The sequence below is a fragment of the Bactrocera oleae genome, chromosome Y, assembly GCF_042242935.1.
Source record: "Bactrocera oleae isolate idBacOlea1 chromosome Y, idBacOlea1, whole genome shotgun sequence".
Taxonomy (NCBI): Eukaryota; Metazoa; Arthropoda; class Insecta; order Diptera; family Tephritidae; genus Bactrocera; species Bactrocera oleae.
The window spans coordinates 262,778-283,674 of record NC_091542.1 but is presented as its reverse complement, the minus strand read 5'-3'; the positions used below and the strand labels follow the sequence as shown (position 1 = coordinate 283,674).

Sequence of the window (20,897 nt, the reverse complement as noted above, 5' to 3'; positions counted from 1 at the left end):
TTTACATGAAAAAGAGGATGACATTTTAGCATTGCAGAAATTTGCCGAGCATACCGGAGTCGCTTTCATCCCTTACTTGGAGAAATCTTATCCAAATGTTTACAAGAGTATCGATCATCCACAGGAAGACATACGTAACGTGTCAATTGACGCATTGAGCTCCTTCATTGTGGCTCTACACAAACTACAAGATTTGCAAGACGTTTCCAATGCTATTACAATCTTGATACCCAAATTATGCCAAATTATGCATGATGACGAAGAAGTTTCTGTTGTATTGTCTGCACTTGTAGATTTGTGTGATCTTATGTAAAAGTTGAAACAAATCTATTTACCAACGGTTGAACTTCGTGATGTAGTCTTCTCTTGTATAATAGAAGTACTCCAGGGCAAGGTCGCTTGCCAATTTGACGAGTCTACTGGAGGTGAAGACGAAGATGCTGAGGAGAGTGAATAGGACGAGGTATCGGAAAGTGTGCTGGCAATATACTTGGTTATTTATGATCCTTCGAGCCGGAACGGAACAAACAACGAAAGCAAGGCGAAATCAGGCACACAATATACAAGAAAAAGCTTTCAGTTAATTTTCTTATTAGCTGTTTTTATTCAATTATTCTTTGAAAATCATCTGCCAGCTGAGGTAGTACGGAGAATATTGGTGCAATTCACATAACGTTTTGCAAATAATTATATGCAAAAAGTAGAAATTGCGATACATTTCTTTGTATTCACGTGTGAGTTCGGTTATAAGTGCGTCTAAAAAAACGAAGGAACATAAAGCAGTTGGTGCAAAGCCAAATAAGCAAATAATTGGCAACTCGGAATAAGAGTCTTCGGGAACAAAAAGAAATTTTTGGAATCCAAAATGCAGCAAATAATCCAAATTATTACAAATTTTCTTTCTTCGGCTAACGGTGTAATCAAAAAGGCCACCGCTGATTTACAGGAGGCCTACAAGCGTTCTGAGACTGTACCAGCTCTTTGCGAAATTGCCGTCTCGACAATGCAGCCACAGGTGCGTCAATATTCTGTTGCACTACTTAAGAAGCATTTTGCGAAATTGCGTCAATGGAACAAAGTGCCGGTTGAGCAACAGCAAATTATTAAGCAGGGTATGCTTTATGCCCTCATGCAGGAGCAGCAAAAGTCTGGGCGTAAAGCAATGGTCAAGTTGTTGGTGTTTTGGTGCGTCGCGAAGCCAAAGAGTTTGACTCATGGATGACCGAAGTGCTAAAGTTCACCTACAGCTACTGCTCTTCTACCGATCCTAAGCAAAGCGAGCTAGGTTCGTCTTCATTTCCTATTTTGGCTGATGCGGCCTCTGATCAATTTTTGCAGCACATGGAATCGGTTTCATATTGGAATGGAATGTTCACTGCTGCATTGGTGACCACCGAAGCAACTGGCAATATGGCTACACCTGTTATTTTCAACATTGAAATTGATATGACTTCTTTGGTGCCGTTCACATTGGGCCACAGAACAGCCGAACAAAAGTTGCAGAAGTCCATACCGTTAATTGTTAAATCCCTTCAAGCATTTGCTGTGCAGCCTGAGGTCGACCAATTCGTTTATGTTTTTGATATTCTCGAGAGTATGGCAGATTTAAATGCTAAATTGCTGAACAATCACATAAAAAAGTTGTTGGAGTTCTGCTTGGAGGCAGCAGGTAATGCCCTATTTGATAGCGCTATGCGCATTAAAGTTGCGGGTTACGTTGGCTGGTTCGTTCGCCTTAAGAAAAAACTGATTTTCAAACGAAAGTTGATCGAGCCCATAATTTGAATTGTTTTCAATTTGATGGCAACTGAACCCGAAAACGAAGACGATGATGAAGAATACTTTTTGGGTGAAGACAACTCGAATCCAATGACAACGGCTACTCAAACAATGGACCTTGCACTGAGCGTGCCACCAGAGAAATTGACTCCGCCATTATTGCAACTTTTGGAGCCCGCCTTGGACCCACTGCCACGCCGTGCTGCGTTGGAGGCTATTTGCAACAAATATCTCGAAAGCATGCGATGGAACATCTCTCGGTTTGAGCACCCGCCTTCCCTAAATTCATTTCGTTTTTATCAATTGATTTTACTAGCGGTGAGTGAAATCGAAATTAATTTCTAACTTGGTTATTATGGTGGTATGGCTAAATGACCACTCATTCCCCATCACCATAAGACACTGTCACACCACATTCACCCCTTCAATTCACATCCACATCACCGCACCTACCTCCCTTACATTCCACATCACTACACTATGCACCAACACGCACACATATACAACATCGCCACGATCACACTACCATAAAGCCATCAATCAATAGATATATAAGGGACTACAAAAGCATCCCATACGCTTCTTTTTAGCATCGATTCGCTTACGAGAGAACATCTTTCGATTCGAGCACCCGCTTTCCCAAAATCACTTTGTTTTTATCGACTCATTTTGCTAGCGGTGAGTAAAATTAAAATTAATTTCGTACTTGATTATTTATGGTCCTTCGAGCCCTAGTGAACGGAGCTATGGGCCATTAAACATAAAAGAAAATAATAATTAAATAACGTGAACAAAAAATAATGTGCCAAAAAATGAACAAATAGTGAAAAATAACCGGCTCATTTATTGGAAAACAAATAAAAAAACCCGTGGAGTGACAAAAAGTGAACAAACAAAAACCAAAAAGGTACAGTGACAGTTATTGGAAATAAAAGAGCAGTGTAATATAAAAAAATATCCAAATATATATATATGTTATTTGCGTACATAAAGAAAATATATGTACGTATATATAAGTATATACATACATACATACATATGCCAAAAGCGAATTTGAGAGTTAAGTGACCGAACATATGTTCGAACACATAAACATACATACATAACATAAAAGTGGAAAAGCGGATAAACTTATTAAATGTCCCAAAAAACAATAAATATAGTTTAAAAAAACTAAATACACACGCTTTTAAAGAATATCGAACTAAAAATTTGAAAATAATTTTAAAAATTAACTTAAACAAATAATATATAAAAAATACTAGTATAATTGAGGAAAAGGCTTAAGGCGCTTTGTGTCATAATTTTCGTATATCGAGCGCTCCACGCTTTTTCCTCAATTATACTAGTATTTTTTATATATTATTTGTTTAAGTTAATTTTGAAAATTATTTTCAACATTTTAGTTCGATATTCTTTAAAAGCGTGTGTATTTAGTTTTTTTAAACTATATTTATTGTTTTTTGGGACATTTAATAAGTTTATCCGCTTTTCCACTTTTATGTTATGTATGTATGTTTATGTGTTCGAACATATGTTCGGTCACTCAACTCTCAAATTCGCTTTTGGCATATGTATGTATGTATGTATATACTTATATATACGTACATATATTTTCTTTATGTACGCAAATAACATATATATATATTTGGATATTTCTTTATATTACACTGCACTTTTATTTCCAATAACTGTCACTGTACCTTTTTGGTTTTTGTTTGTTCACTTTTTGTCACTCCACGGGTTTTTTTTATTTGTTTTCCAATAAATGAGCCGGTTATTTTTCACTATTTGTTCATTTTTTGGCACATTATTTTTTGTTCACGTTATTTAATTATTATTTTCTTTTATGTTTAATGGCCCATAGCTCCGTTCACTAGGGCTCGAAGGACCATAAATAATCAAGTACGAAATTAATTTTAATTTTACTCACCGCTAGCAAAATGAGTCGATAAAAACAAAGTGATTTTGGGAAAGCGGGTGCTCGAACCGAAAGATGTTCTCTCGTAAGCGAATCGATGCTAAAAAGAAGCGTATGGGATGCTTTTGTAGTCCCTTATATATCTATTGATTGATGGCTTTATGGTAGTGTGATCGCGGCGATGTTGTATATGTGTGCGTGTTGGTGCATAGTGTAGTGATGTGGAATGTAAGGGAGGTAGGTGCGGGGATGTGGATGTGAATTGAAGGGGTGAATGTGGTGTGACAGTGTCTTATGGTGATGGGGAATGAGTGGTCATTTAGCCATACCACCATAATAACCAAGTACGAAATTAATTTCGATTTCACTCACCGCTAGTAAAATCAATTGATAAAAACGAAATGAATTTAGGGAAGGCGGGTGCTCAAACCGAGAGATGTTCCATCGCATGCTTTCGAGATATTTGTTGCAAATAGCCTCCGAGCATCCTTAGACTATAACGGCCATGCTTAAGTAGGCAGCACGGCGTGGCAGTGGGTCCAAGGCGGGCTCCAAAAGTTGCAATAATGGCGGAGTCAATTTCTCTGGTGGCACGCTCAGTGCAAGGTCCATTGTTTGAGTAGCCGTTGTCATCGGATTCGAGTTGTCTTCACCCAAAAAGTATTCTTCATCATCGTCTTCGTTTTCGGGTTCAGTTGCCATCAAATTGAAAACAATTCAAATTATGGGCTCGATCAACTTTCGTTTGAAAATCAGTTTTTTCTTAAGGCGAACGAACCAGCCAACGTAACCCGCAACTTTAATGCGCATAGCGCTATCAAATAGGGCATATATACATATTCAACAATTTAGCATTTAAATCTGCCATACTCTCGAGAATATCAAAAACATAAACGAATTGGTCGACCTCAGGCTGCACAGCAAATGCTTGAAGGGATTTAACAATTAACGGTATGGACTTCTGCAACTTTTGTTCGGCTGTTCTATGGCCCAATGTGAACGGCACCAAAGAAGTCATATCAATTTGAATGTTGAAAATAACAGGTGTAGCCATGTTGCCAGTTGCTTGGGTGGTCACCAATGCAGCAGTGAACATTCCATTCCAATATGAAACCGATTCCATGTGCTGCAAAAATTGATCAGAGGCCGCATCAGCCAAAATAGGAAATGAAGACGAACCTAGCTCGCTTTGCTTAGGATCGGTAGAAGAGCAGTAGCTGTAGGTGAACTTTAGCACTTCGGTCATTCATGAGTCAAACTCTTTGGCTTCGCGACGCACCAAAACACCAACAAACTGAGCAATTGCTTTACGCCCAGACTTTTGCTGCTCCTGCATGAGGGCATAAAGCATACCCTGCTTAATAATTTGCTGTTGCTCAACCGGCACTTTGTTCCATTGACGCAATTTCGCAAAATGCTTCTTAAGTAGTGCAACAGAATATTGACGCACCTGTGGCTGCATTGTCGAGACGGCAATTTCGCAAAGAGCTGGTACAGTCTCAGAACGCTTGTAGGCCTCCTGTAAATCAGCGGTGGCCTTTTTGATTACACCGTTAGCCGAAGAAAGAAAATTTGTAATAATTTGGATTATTTGCTGCATTTTGGATTCCAAAAATTTCTTTTTGTTCCCGAAGACTCTTATTCCGAGTTGCCAATTATTTGCTTATTTGGCTTTGCACCAACTGCTTTATGTTCCTTCGTTTTTTTAGACGCACTTATAACCGAACTCACACGTGAATACAAAGAAATGTATCGCAATTTCTACTTTTTGCATATAATTATTTGCAAAACGTTATGTGAATTGCACCAATATTCTCCGTACTACCTCAGCTGGCAGAGGATTTTCAAAGAATAATTGAATAAAAACAGCTAATAAGAAAATTAACTGAAAGCTTTTTCTTGTATATTGTGTGCCTGATTTCGCCTTGCTTTCGTTGTTTGTTTGTTCCGTTCCACTTTCCGATAGCCTCGTCCTATTCACTCTCCTCAGCATCTTCGTCTTCATCTCCAGTAGACTCGTCAAATTGGCAAGCGACCTTGCCCTGGAGTACTTCTGTTATACAAGAGAAGACTACATCACGAAGTTCAACCGAAAATAATAATTAAATAACGTGAACAAAAAATAATGTGCCAAAAAATGAACAAATAGTGAAAAATAACCGGCTCATTTATTGGAAAACAAATAAAAAAAACCCGTGGAGTGACAAAAAGTGAACAAACAAAAACCAAAAAGGTACAGTGACAGTTATTGGAAATAAAAGTGCAGTGTAATATAAAGAAATATCCAAATATATATATATGTTATTTGCGTACATAAAGAAAATATATGTACGTATATATAAGTATATACATACATACATACATATGCCAAAAGCGAATTTGAGAGTTGAGTGACCGAACATATGTTCGAACACATAAACATACATACATAACATAAAAGTGGAAAAGCGGATAAACTTATTAAATGTCCCAAAAAACAATAAATATAGTTTAAAAAAACTAAATACACACGCTTTTAAAGAATATCGAACTAAAAATTTGAAAATAATTTTAAAAATTAACTTAAACAAATAATATATAAAAAATACTAGTATAATTGAGGAAAAGGCTTAAGGCGCTTTGTGTCATAATTTTCGTATATCGAGCGCTCCACGCTTTTTCCTCAATTATACTAGTATTTTTTATATATTATTTGTTTAAGTTAATTTTTAAAATTATTTTCAACATTTTAGTTCGATATTCTTTAAAAGCGTGTGTCTTTAGTTTTTTTAAACTATATTTATTTTCAACTTTTTAGTTCGATATCTTTAAAAGCGTGTTTTTTTAATTTTTTTATTTTAAACTATATTTATTGTATATTAATTGATAGTTGTTCGATAGCCATCGCAACACTAATCTCACTTTCAGTAAATATTGAAAACAAAGTATTTTGCATAAAAATTTTTATTTTCATGTTATGATTCTTTCAAACAATTTTTTTTAAGCTATTGAATAGCTTTCACCGCGGGCTTTGAGCGCGGTACCGAATCAAAAAATTCCGCAACCAAACTAAACCCAACACGATTACAAAGTATGCGCAAAATGTTTGCATACTTTTAGGCATATTTTGACATCTCAAACGGAACAAATCAACTGAACAGATAGAACAAAAATAATAATATCTAAGATAAAAAATTTTAATGCCAGACCAAAATATGGAATTTAATAAAAAATAAATTATTCAATATTCGGATTCATAATATACTAATATTATGTAACGTTATTATTTGGTAAATAGCTACCCCACCTTTTGGAATAGTATCTCGTTTGAATTGAACAATACAATTGAAATTAGGTATTTTAATCGGATTATCAATGGTAACAAATTTCCACTTATCTTCGGTGGCGTTTTCAACATCAACTTCGCTGATAATAAGTCAGAGCGGTTGACAACTTTCCTTTCGGAAAGATTGAATTTGAAAATGAATATTGATATTGATTTGATAATGAATAACTTCTCATTTATTCAATTCTTGTTTATTTTTTATTAAATTCCATATTTTGATCTGCCATTAAAAAATTTTATCCTAAATATCATAATTTTTGTTCTGTCTGTTCAGTTGATTTGTTCCGATTGAGATGTCAAAATATGCCTAAAAGTATGCAAACATTTTGCGCATACTTTGTAATCGAGTTTAGTTTAGTTACAAACAGACATACAAGTGAAACTAATATAAGCGTGTTAAAAAGGAAGTGATTTTGGGAAAGCGGGTGCTCGAACCGAAAGATGTTCTCTCGTAAGCGAATCGATGCTAAAAAGAAGCGTACGGGATCCTTTTGTAGTCCCTTATATATCTATTGATGGCTTTATTGTAGTCTTATCGTGGTGATGTTGTATGTGTTGCGTGTTGGTGCATTGTGTAGTGATGTGAAATATATGGTAAGTAGGAGTGGTGAGGTGGATGTGAATTGATGTGGTGAATGAATAATAACCAAGTACAAAATTAATTTTGATTTAACTCACCGCAAGTAAAATCAGTTGATAAAAACGAAGTGAATTTAGAGAAGGCGGGTGCTCGAATCGAAAGATCTTCCATCGCTGGTCGCCTGGTTTAAAGATATTAGTTGCAAATAGCCTCCGAGCATCCTTCGGCTATAGCGGCAATGCTTAAGTAGGCAGCACGACGTCGCAGTGGGTCCTGACCCTGCAAGGCAGGCTAAAAAAGTTGCAATAATGGCGGAATTAATTTCTCTGGTGGCACGCTCAGTGCAAGCAGATCCATTGTTTGAGTAGCCGTTGTCATCGGATTCGAGCTGTCTTGACCCAAAAAGTACTCTTCATCGTCGTCTTCGTTTTCGGGTTCAGTTGCCATCTAATTGAAAACAACTCGAATAATGAGCTCGATCCACTTTTGTTTGATAATCAATTTTTTCTTAAAGCGCACCAACGAGCCAACGTAAGCCACGGCTTTAATGCGCACAGCGCTATCAAATAGGGCATTACTTGCTGTTTCCAAGCAGAACTTCAACAACATTTTGATGTGATTGTTCAGCAATTAAGCATTCAAATCTGCCATACTCTTGAAAATTTCAAAAGCATGAACAAATTGATCGAGCTCAAATTTAACAATTAACGGTATGGACTTCTGCAGCATTTGTTCGGCTGTGTTGTGACCCAATGTGAACGGCACCAAATAAGTCATACCAGTTACAATGTTGAAAACCATAAATAACCAAGTATATTGCCAGCACCCTCTACGATAGCCTCATCGTATTCGCTCAAGCTCAACCTTTGGAAGAGAGATTTGCTTCAACTCTTTTAAAAGATCACCCAAACCTACAAGTGCAGACAACACAAAAGAAACTTCTTCGTCATCATTCACAATTTGACCCAACTTGGGTATTTAAATTGTAATAGCATTGGAAACGCCTTGCAAATCTTGTTGTTTGTATAGAGCAACAATGAACGAGTTCAATGCGTCAATTGACACTTTACGTATGTCTTTCTGTGGATGACCGACCATCTTGTAAACATTTTGATAAGATTTCTCCAAGTAAGGAATGAAAGCGACTCCGGTATGCTCGGCAAATTCCTTCAATGCTAAAATGGCCTCCTCTTTTTCATCTAAATGAATTTTCAACACGGTATCCCGCAATGTTGTCCAACTCATCATCCTTCCCATCCGATTTTTCAATATTGATATCGTCTTCGTTTTCATCGGCCTCCTCTGCTGCCGCTGATACTCCATCATCGTCTTTAAATGCTGGTACAACCTTCTCTGTAGAGAGTATAGAATCAAATATGCATTCAATCACCTTCGGGAAAACGGAGGCCAGCTCCTCATTTACCACCTCAACCAATAAGGCAATCAAATTAAAAAGAGCACAACGTGCATCGAGATCCTTAGCCTTCTCGAGTAAATTCAAAGCGAACGTCATGGTATCTGTGGCGAACGGCATGAAGCTTTGCTTGCCGAACGTGCGAGCCAAGGCAGCATGAGTGTCGATAGCCTATGGACGCAGACTGATAATACCCTCTTTTTCTGTTGGAGCCAAATATGATCGCAGACGAACCGAATTGTTGGGATTCAGAGCCTCGAATAAAATTTTAATAAGCACCGACAAATATGGCTTCATTTCGTCTTCCAAATTATCACAAAACGTTTCTAGCGCATACAACATACGATCAATGTGTTTGGCTTCAGCGCCGCCCCTTCGAGATTCATTGCAGAGCTGATGCAAAAATTCGCAAAGTATAGGTAGGTTTTGTGATGCGAATTTGGTGATGTCTGATTGTAAATGTTCGGAGAATTGTCCCAGCGCAAAGAAGGCTGCATTACGAACAAGTATTAGGTCGGTGATGCCTACTTTAACAGTATTCATAATAGCCATGCTTAAGTAGGCAGCACGACGTGGTAGTGGGTCCTGATCCATTAAGGCGGGCTCCAAAAGTTGCACGCTCAATGCAAGCAGATCCATTGTTTGAGTAGCCGTTGTCATCGGGTTCGAGTTGTCTTCAGCCAAAAATTATTCTTCATCATCGTCTTCGGGTTCAGTTGCCATCAAATTGAAAACCACTCGAATTATTGGCTCGCTCAACTTGTGGTGGATAATCAATTTTTTCTTAAGTCGCACCAACCAGCCAGCATAAGCAGAACTCCAACAATAATTTGATGTGATTGTTCAACAATTTAGCATTCAAATCTGCCATACTCTCGAGAACATCAAAAGTATGAACAAATTGATCGACCTCAGCCTGCAAATGCTTGAAGGGATTTAGCAATTAACGGTATGGACTTCTGCAACGTTTGTTTGGCTGTGTTGTGACCCAATGTGAACGGCACCAAAGAAGTCATACTAGCTAGTATGTTGAAAATAACAGGTGTAGTTGCTTCGGTGGCCACCAGTGCAGCAGTGAAAATTTCGCAAATCGATTTCATATGCTGCAAAAATTGATCCGGGGTCGCAGCAGCCAAAATAGCAAATGTAGAACCTAGCTCGCTTTGCTTAAGATCGGCCGAAGAGCAATAGCTGTAGATGAGCTTTAGCACTTCGCTCATCCGTGAGTCAGACTTTTTGGCTTCGTGACGCACCAAAACACCGAAAAATTGAGCATTAAGTATACCCTGCTTAACAATTTGCTGTTACTCAACCGGTACTTTGTTCCATTGACGCAATTTTGGTCAGTGCTTCTTAAGTAGTACAGCAGAATATTGGCGCACCTGTTGCTCCGGTGCCGAGACGGCAATTTCACAAAGAGCTGGTACAGTCTCAGGATCATTATCCGAAGTAAGCAAATTTGTAATAATTTGGATCATTTGCTGCATTTTGGATTCTAAAAATTGATTTCTCTTTGAAAGACTCTTATTCCACTTTTTTTCGCTCTTTTCGCGAAATTTGTGTGCATGTAAACAAATATGAAAGTACCTATTATAATTATTAATTTGTCTACATGCACATATATATGTAACTCATTGTTTGATGCGAAATCTCCGTTGCCACGGACAACCAATGGTCGAAGCTCACGTTTTTTGTTTTCTTGTCAAAAAGTCACTATGACGAAGGACTGACGCGACAACAAAGCGTCACAACATTGTGTTGTTGGTAAAAATCCGACTTATGCTGAATAAAAATAACGAAGGGCCGCCGATTGTCACCGTTTCCCTTGTCGCTCTAACAGCTTTGCCTACAAATCGTCGTAAATATGTATGGTTATATAATATATGAGCATGCATACATATTGACGCAGATTTTGTCGTAGAAAAATATTTTAAAATTGAAAAATGTTTTAAAATTGAAAAATATGTAGGTTTTTGTATCCATTATTTGTGTGGCAATGTCATAAGCACATATGTATGTATGTACATATAGAGCAGTGCGCGCAAATGTTATTACTGATAAATGATAATAACTGGATTTGAATTTTAATTGTACTTACATAAGTACATACATATGCTTTAAATCATGAAAGGTGTGATTTGCTTATATTACTATTTAAATATATTAAGATTTTTAAAATATTATGTTAGTATGTTATATACTTATGTATGTATGTACATATATAGTAAAGCATAGCAGATACATATACATATATATGTACTTATATGAAAGTATTTCATATTATCAAACATAAGCAATATTTAAAAAGCAACAGCAAATATTCTTTTGAAGTAATATATTTTAATTAAAATGTAATAAATTTTTCATGATATCATAGATATTCAGAAAAGGAATTTCATATCTATGAATATGATTGCATATAAATGTAAAAAAATATAAGCTAACATGCGGCTGTAATATCAATGCAAACTTCTGAGCATAATTTACATTCAGCTCAGCTCTGTTCACGTGCCACTGTTAAAATTTCTGCTCAACTACTGTAATAATCTACATTCTCTGATACAAGTAAACAAGAAAAAGCTGTCAGTAAATTTTCTTATTAGCTAATTTTTGAAAATCATTTTTTGAAAATCATCTGCCTAGTGAAGAAGTACGGAGAATACTGGTGCAATTCACATAACTTTTTTCAAATAATTATATGCAAAAAGCAGAAATTGTGTTACATTCCTTTGTACTCACGTGTGATTTCGGTTATATTTGCGTGTAGAAGACGAAAGAACATAAAGCAATTGGCACAAAGCAAGATAAGCAAATAATTGGCAACTTTTTAAGCGTGTAATTTTAGCGAAAAGAGCGAAAAAAATGGAATAAAAGTCTTTGAAAACAGAAATCAATTTTTAGAATCCAAAATGCAGCAAATGATCCAAATTATTACAAATTTGCTTACTTCGGATAACGATCCTGAGACAGTACCAGCTCTTTGTGAAATTGCCGTCTCGGCACCGGAGCAACAGGTGCGTCAATATTCTGCTGTACTACTTAAGAAGTGCTGCCCAAAATTGCGTCTATGGAACAAAGTACCGGCTGAGCAACAGCAAATTATTAAGCAGGGTATGCTTAATGCGCAATTGTGCTAACGCTCATCTACAGCTATTGCTCTTCGGCCGATCTTAAGCAAAGCGAGCTAGGTTCTACATTTGCTATTTTGGCTGCTGCGACCCCGGATCAATTTTTGCAGCATATGAAATCGATTTGCGAAATGTTCACTGCTGCACTGGTGGCCACCGAAGTAACTACACCTGTTATTTTCAACATACTAGCCAGTATGACTTCTTTGGTGCCGTTCACATTGGGTCACAACACAGCCAAACAAACGTTGCAGAAGTCCATACCGTTAATTGTTAAATCCCTTCAAGCATTTGCTGTGCAGGCTGAGGTCGATCAATTTGTTCATACTTTTGATGTTCTCGAGAGTATGGCAGATTTGAATGCTAAATTGCTGAACAATCACATCAAATTGTTGTTGGAGTTCTGCTTATGCTGGCTGGTTGGTGCGACTTAAGAAAAAATTGATTATCCAACACAAGTTGATCGCGCCAATAATTCGAGTGGTTTTCAATTCGATGGCAACTGAATCCGAAGGCGAAGACGATGGTTAAGAATAATTTTTGGGTGAAGACATCTCGAACCCGTTGACAACGGCTACTCAAACAATGGATCTGCTTGCATTGAGCGTGTAACTTTTGGAGCCCGCCTTGATGGATCAGTCCATAGGCTATCGACACTCATGCTGCCTTGGCTCGCACGATCGGCAAGCAAAGCTTCATATCGTTCGCCACAGATACCATGACGTTCGCTTTGAATTTACTCGAGAAGGCTAAGGATCTCGATGTACGTTGTGCTCTTTTTAATTTGATTGCCTTATTGGTTGGGGTGGTAAATGAGGAGCTGTCCTCCGTTTTCCCGAAGGTGATTGAATGCATGTTTGATTCTATACTCCCTACAGAGAAGGTTGTACCACAATTTAAACCCGATGATGGAGTATCAGCGGCAGCAGAGGATTCCGATGAAAACGAAGACGATATCAATATTGAAAAATCGGATGGGAAGGATGATGAGTTGGACAACATTGCGGGATACCGTGTTGAAAATTCATTTAGATGAAAAAGAGGAGGCCATTTTAGCATTGAAGGAATTTGCCGAGCATACCGGAGTCGCTTTCATTCCTTACTTCGAGAAATCTTATCAAAATGTTTACAAGATGGTCGGTCATCCACAGAAAGACATACGTAAAGTGTCAATTGACGCATTGAACACGTTCACTGTTGCTCTATACAAACAACAAGATTTGCAAGGCGTTTCCAATGCTATTACAATTTAAATACCCAAGTTGTATACTTGGTTATTTATGGTTTTCAACATTGTAACTGGCATGACTTATTTAGTGCCGTTCACATTGGGTCACAACACAGCCAAACAAACGTTGCAGAAGTCCATACCGTTAATTGCTAAATCCCTTAAAGCATTTGCAGGCTGAGGTCGATCAATTTGTTCATACTTTTGATGTTCTCGAGAGTATGGCAGATTTGAATGCTAAATTGCTCAACAATCACATCAAATTATCGTTGGAGTTCTGCTTATGCTGGCTGGTTGGTGCGACTTAAGAAAAAATTGATTATCCACCACAAGTTGATCGAGCCAATAATTCGAGTGGTTTTCAATTTGATGGCAACTGAACCCGAAGACGATGATGAAGAATAATTTTTGGCTGAAGACAACTCGAACCCGATGACAACGGCTACTCAAACAATGGATCTGCTTGCATTGAGCGTGCAACTTTTGGAGCCCGCCTTAATGGATCAGGACCCACTACCACGTCGTGCTGCCTACTTAAGCATGGCTATTATGAATACTGTTAAAGTAGGCATCACCGACCTAATACTTGTTCGTAATGCAGCCTTCTTTGCGCTGGGACAATTCTCCGAACATTTACAATCAGACATCACCAAATTCGCATCACAAAACCTACCTATACTTTGCGAATTTTTGCATCAGCTCTGCAATGAATCTCGAAGGGGCGGCGCTGAAGCCAAACACATTGATCGTATGTTGTATGCGCTAGAAACGTTTTGTGATAATTTGGAAGACGAAATGAAGCCATATTTGTCGGTGCTTATTAAAATTTTATTCGAGGCTCTGAATCCCAACAATTCGGTTCGTCTGCGATCATATTTGGCTCCAACAGAAAAAGAGGGTATTATCAGTCTGCGTCCATAGGCTATCGACACTCATGCTGCCTTGGCTCGCACGTTCGGCAAACAAAGCTTCATGCCGTTCGCCACAGATACCATGACGTTCGCTTTGAATTTACTCGAGAAGGCTAAGGATCTCGATGTACGTTGTGCTCTTTTTAATTTGATTGCCTTATTGGTTGAGGTGGTAAATGAGGAGCTGGCCTCCGTTTTCCCGAAGGATTGAATGCATATTTGATTCTATACTCTCTACAGAGAAGGTTGTACCAGCATTTAAACCCGATGATGGAGTATCAGCGGCAGCAGAGGATTCCGATGAAAACGAAGACGATATCAATATTGAAAAATCGGATGGGAAGGATGATGAGTTGGACAACATTGCGGGATACCGTGTTGAAAATTCATTTAGATGAAAAAGAGGAGGCCATTTTAGCATTGAAGGAATTTGCCGAGCATACCGGAGTCGCTTTCATTCCTTACTTCGAGAAATCTTATCAAAATGTTTACAAGATGGTCGGTCATCCACAGAAAGACATACGTAAAGTGTCAATTGACGCATTGAACACGTTCATTGTTGCTCTATACAAACAACAAGATTTGCAAGGCGTTTCCAATGCTATTAAAATTTAAATACCCAAGTTGTATACTTGGTTATTTATGGTTTTCAACATTGTAACTGGCATGACTTATTTAGTGCCGTTCACATTGGGTCACAACACAGCCCTATTTGATAGCGCTGTGCGCATTAAAGCCGTGGCTTACGTTGGCTCGTTGGTGCGCTTTAAGAAAAAATTGATTATCAAACAAAAGTTGATCGAGCTCATTATTCGAGTTGTTTCCAATTTGATGGCAACTGAACCCGAAAACGAAGACGATGATGAAGAGTACTTTTTGGGTCAAGACAGTTCGAATCCGATGACAACGGCTACTCAAACAATGGATCTGCTTGCACTGAGCGTGCCACCAGAGAAATTGATTCCGCAGTTATTGCAACTTTTTTTAGCCCGCCTTGCAGGGTCAGGACCCACTGCCACGTCGTGCTGCCTACTTAAGCATTGCCGCTATAGCCGAGGGATGCTCGGAGGCTATTTGCAACTAATATCTTGAAACCAGACGACCAGCGACGGAAGATCTTTTGATTCGAGCACCCGCCTTCTCTAACTTCACTTCGTTTTTATCAACTGATTTTACTTGCGGTGAGTTAAATCAAAATTAATTTTGTACTTGGTTATTATTCATTCACCACATCAATTCACATCCACATCACCACACCTACTTACCATACATTTCACATCACTACACCATGCGCCAACACGCAACATATACAACATCGCCACGATCACACTACCATAAAGCCATCAATAGATATATAAGGGACAACAAAAGGATCCTGTACGCTTCTTTATAGCATCGATTCACTTACGAGAGAACATCTTTCGGTTCGAGCACCCGCTTTCCCAAAATCACTTCGTTTTTATCAACTGATTTTACTAGCGGTGAGTGAAATCAAAATTAATTTCGTACTTGGTTATTTATGATCCTTCGAGCCCTAGTGAACGGAACTATGGGTCATTAAACATTAAAGAAAAAAAAAATAATAATAATTAAATAACGTGAACAAAAAATAACAACATGAATAAAAAATAATGTGGCAAAAAATGAACAAACAGTGAATAAAACATAGGCGCATTTATTGGAAAAAACAAAACAGGTGCAGTGGTAAAGGTGCGGTGCCAAGAAGTGAACATTCAGTGAAAACAAAAAACCAAAAAGGTGCAGTGACAGTTATTGGATAAAACAGTGCAGTGTTATATAAAGAGATATATAAATATATATATATGTTATATGTGTACATAGAGAAAATATATGTACCTATATATATATACATACATGCCTACATAGGCAAAAGGTGAATTTGTGAGTTGAGTGACCGAAGATATGTTCGAACACATACACATACATATATAACATAAAAGTAGAAAAGCGGCAAAACATATTAAATGTGCAAAAAAAAAAAAACATAAAATCAAAAAATACTGAAACTCAAAAACAAAAAATCTAAACTCGCCGTGAAACCCAAAAATATACAAAAACAAGTAAGGAAGGGCTAAGTTCGGATGTAACCGAACATTTTATACTCTCGCAAAGTCAAATGGTATACTCGTTTGAGATTTCTTTGTGGATTGACGGAATATTTTCGGTAGAAGGTCAATTATAGGCACTGGGGTCCACATATTTAGTACTTAGGGGCTTGAAGAGTTTTGCTTCGATTTAGACAATTTTTGGTCACAAGATGGCATACTTTAAACGTATTATTCACGCAAAGTTTTACCCCGATATAATCATTGTTGCTTGATATGCATATTGGAAAGTGAAAGAATCAGATGGAATTGAAAATGGTATTATATGGGAAATATACATGGTTGTAGTCCGATTTCGCTCATTTTCGCACTATAACATAGAAATATGAAAAGAACGTTATGCACCGAATTTGATAAAAATCGGTTAAGCAGATCCCAATATATGGGTTTTCACCTAAAATTGGGTGGTGCCACGCTCACTGACTAATTTTGAACGCGGTTCCTATAAAGTCACCTCATACCATCCCAGAGATAAAATTTAACGTCTGTGGCGAGTTTAGTGCTTGGCTTATCGCGCTTTTAGTATTTTTCAACAGTACCGTTATATGGGGAGTGGGCGGAGTTGTCACCCGAATTCACTCATTTTCACACTGTAGGTAGAGGTACTAAAAACATTTGCTTTCAGTGAATTTTGTTATTATAGCATTAGCGGTTTCGGAGATATACACATTAATCCTATTAGGGGCGGGACCACGGTCACTTTAAAAAAAAATTTTAACTGCAGATGCCCCTCGCTATTGTGATCCTGTATAGCAAATAAGAGTCTTGTATCATGTTGTGGATCTTAGTTATGGCAATTTATTTGTTTTTGAATAATGGCGTTTTGTGGGCGTGGCAGTGGTCCGATTGAGCCCATCTGCAATACCAACGGTCTCACGGACGGACGGACGGACAGACGGACAGGTAGTCAGCCGGATTTCAACTCGTCTCTTCATCCTGATCATTTATATATATATAACCCTATATCTAACTCGATTAATTTTAGGTGATACAAACAACCGTTAGGTGAACAAAACTATTATACACTGTAGCAACAGGTTGCGAGAGTATAAAAAAGACATTAACAATCAAACACGGGAGCGAGATTCACAACAAAATACACAATATATACAGCAGCAAAAACACAGAGAGAGAGCTGCACTACAGGCATCGGAACAGCAGGCGTTAAGCAAAAAAAGGGAAAACCCCCTTGAGGCGAGACAATGTAAGTGTATCGTTTTAAGTTTTTTATTAATTATGTATGTATGTTTGTAGAACCTGTATACCGTTAAAACTATGAAAATCCGTTTTATAAGGTTGAAAACACGCGTATGGAAACATTGAAGGAAAATATAAAAACTAAAAATTTGAGTATTATATACTTATATTTTTCCTAACTTTAACGGAAAATTGCAAAAAACCAATACATAAAAAATTAAAAAATTGGGGTGATTATACTTATATACATATGTACTTATACAATACTTGTATTTACATATACATATATATATATCTATATTATATTAACAAATTAACATTTTGTCAATGACCTTTTCCATCTTTAAGGCAGCATCATAATCCCACGTTCATAAAACTTCTGGTTTTTATTTGCAAATAACTAAATCAGGTACGATTTGACATCATCATCATTATTGAAATTTTTCCCAATCAAGGAGCCTTGTTAAGATCGAAAGAAAAAGTAATTCGATGGTGCAAGGTCAGGACTATATGGTGGATGTGGCAAAACATCCTAACCAAGCTGCAATAATTTTTGCCGAGTGACCAAAGATGTGTGTGGACTTGGCTGGTATTGTTGTAAGAAACCCATTTTTCATCGCCAGTTATCATTTGTTTTAAAAATGGATAATTTTCATTAAGTTTCTTTAACAAATCACAACTGTTAATGCGTTGCGTTAAATGCGTTTCTTTCAGTTCGCGAAACCTGAAACTTCTTTGTAACCTCGCGTGTTATACTGTGACGATCCGAATCGATTATTGCTTTGATCAGGTCGTCATCAACTTCAACTGGACGACCAGAGCGTTTTTCATCTTTGTGTGAAAAATCACCAGAATGAAATTTGGCAAACCAATTTTGACACTGCCGTTCTTTTATGGTTGCTTCGCCATAAAGAGCACATAACTCTTTGGGAACTTGTGGTGTGTTTTTCCCTTTTTCGAAAATAAAAACGCAAAATATGACGAAAATGTTCCTTTTGAACCGCGTTTGAAAACTACGCAACCGATCGAACTTTTTTTTACTGATTGATAGCTGAATTACCAACTATCAAATAACGAAATGTGTTTTACATTTGGACTACGCCAGCAAACCTAAAAATTCAACTGAAGCCATCTATGAGTGAAATCCGCAATTTCATAGTTGCCAACCCAATGCAATAATTATCTCATCGTTATTATTAAAAAGTGGTGCAGCACCCTTCCATTACTGATTTCCTAATGTAATAGAAGGGCTCTCCTGAACAAATACAATAGCTTCAATAAATTGATCAAAAATTTTACCTCTTATGTAAATCTCTTATCTTACAGAAACCAACTTTATGGAATTCATAATTATTGGCTCAAAATTATTGGTTCATTAGGAGGGCTCAACCAATCTTCCCTACGAAAATTAATGGCATTTTCATCAGTTAACCATTTAGGGTGAATAGTGAATCAATGTGACTTATATAATTTTCCTTCTACACTTTCTTCAGTCTAATCTTTATATTCAATAATTTTAAATATTCCTTATTAATCAATTAGCACACAACAACCCCAAAATAAACAAGTAAGGAAGGGATAAGTTCGGATGTAACCGAACATTTACGGTTCCTATAAAGTCATCTCATACCATCCCAGAGATAAAATTTAACGTCTCTGGCGTGTTTGGTGCTTGGCTTATCGCGCTTTTAGTATTTTTTAACAGTAACGTTATATAAAGAGTGGCCGGGCTTGTCACCCGATTTCACCCTATGGTTCTAAAACCATATGCTTTTAGTGAATTTGGCTATTACAGCTTTAGTGGTTTAGGAGACATGTACATTAAACTTATTAGGGGCAGGACCACGCCCACTTAAAAAAAAATTTAACTGCAGATGCAGGGAGGGGCTGTGATCCTGTTTACCAAATAACACTATTGTATCTTATTGCGGAGCTTAGTTATTGCAATTTATTTGTTTTTGATTATTGGCGATTTGTGGGCGTGACAGTGGTCCGATTACGCCCATCTGCAATATCAACCGTCTTACGGTACTAAGAAAAATGTCAATCAAGTTTCATAAAGATATCTCAATTTTAACTCAAGTTAGAGCTTGCACGGACGGACGGACAGTCACCCGGATTTCAACTCGTCTCTTTATCCTGATTATTTATATATATATAACCCTATATCTAACTCGATTAGTTTTAGGTGATACCAACAACCGTTAGGTGAACAAAACTATTATACTCTGTAGCAACAGGTTGCGAGAGCAACAGGTTAACATAAGCGCAGTCGGTAAAAGCGCCATAAGAGTGAAAACTCAGATGTGGAGGATGATGATTTGAACCTCATTGCGAGATACAGTGTTGAAAATTCATATTGAGTTGAAAAAGAGGAGGCCATTTTAGCATTGAAGAAATTTACCGTACATACCAGAGTCGCTTTCATGCCTTACTTGGAGAAATCTTATCAAAATGTTTACAAGATGATCGATCATCCATAGGAAGATATACGTAAAGCGTCGATTGACGCATTGAAATCTTCGATTGTGGCTCTATACAAACTACAAGATTTGCAAGGCGTTTACAATGCTATTACAATTATGATACCCAAATTGGGTCAAATTATGCATCATGACGAAGAAGTTTCTGTTGTACTCTTTGTCCAATTTGACGAGTTTACTGGAGATGAAGACTAAGACGCTGAATAGAGCGAATATGATGAGACTATCGTAGAGGGTGCTGGCAATATACTTGGTTATATATGGTCCTTCGAGCCGGAACGGATAAAACAACGAAACAAGGCGCAATCAGTCACATATTTGGATCACAATTCGAATAATTTTTTGGGCAATATACAAGAAAAAGCTTTAAGTAAATTTGCTTATTAGCTATTTGTATTCTATCATTCAAAAGTAGAAATTGCGATAAATTTTTTTGTATTCACGTGTGAGTTCGGTTATATGTGCGTCTAAAAAAACGAAGCAACATAAAGCAGTTGGCGCAAAGCAAGAGAAGCAAATAATTGGGAAATTTGTAAGCGTGTAATTTAAGCGAAAAGAGCGAAAAACTACTGGAATAAGTGTCTTTGGGAACAGAAAGCAATTTTTGGAATTCAAAATGCAGTAAATGATCCAAATTATTACAAATTTACTTTCTTCGGCTAACGATGTAATCAAAAAGGCCACCGCTGATTTGCAGGAGGCTTACAAGCATTCTGGGAATGTCCCAGCTATTTGCGAAATTGCCGTCTCGACAATGAAGCCACAGGTGCGTCAATATTCTGTTGCACTACTTAAGAAGCATTTA

General features: G+C 37.4%; 2 pseudogenes; one reads left to right on the top strand and one right to left on the bottom strand.

The window, feature by feature from the left end:
* The first annotated feature begins 865 nt into the window (after positions 1 to 865).
* On the top strand, positions 866 to 20,479 carry LOC138858272 (importin-4-like; annotated as a pseudogene).
* On the bottom strand, positions 4,947 to 10,506 carry LOC138858251 (importin-4-like; annotated as a pseudogene).
* Positions 20,480 to 20,897: the final 418 nt, after the last annotated feature.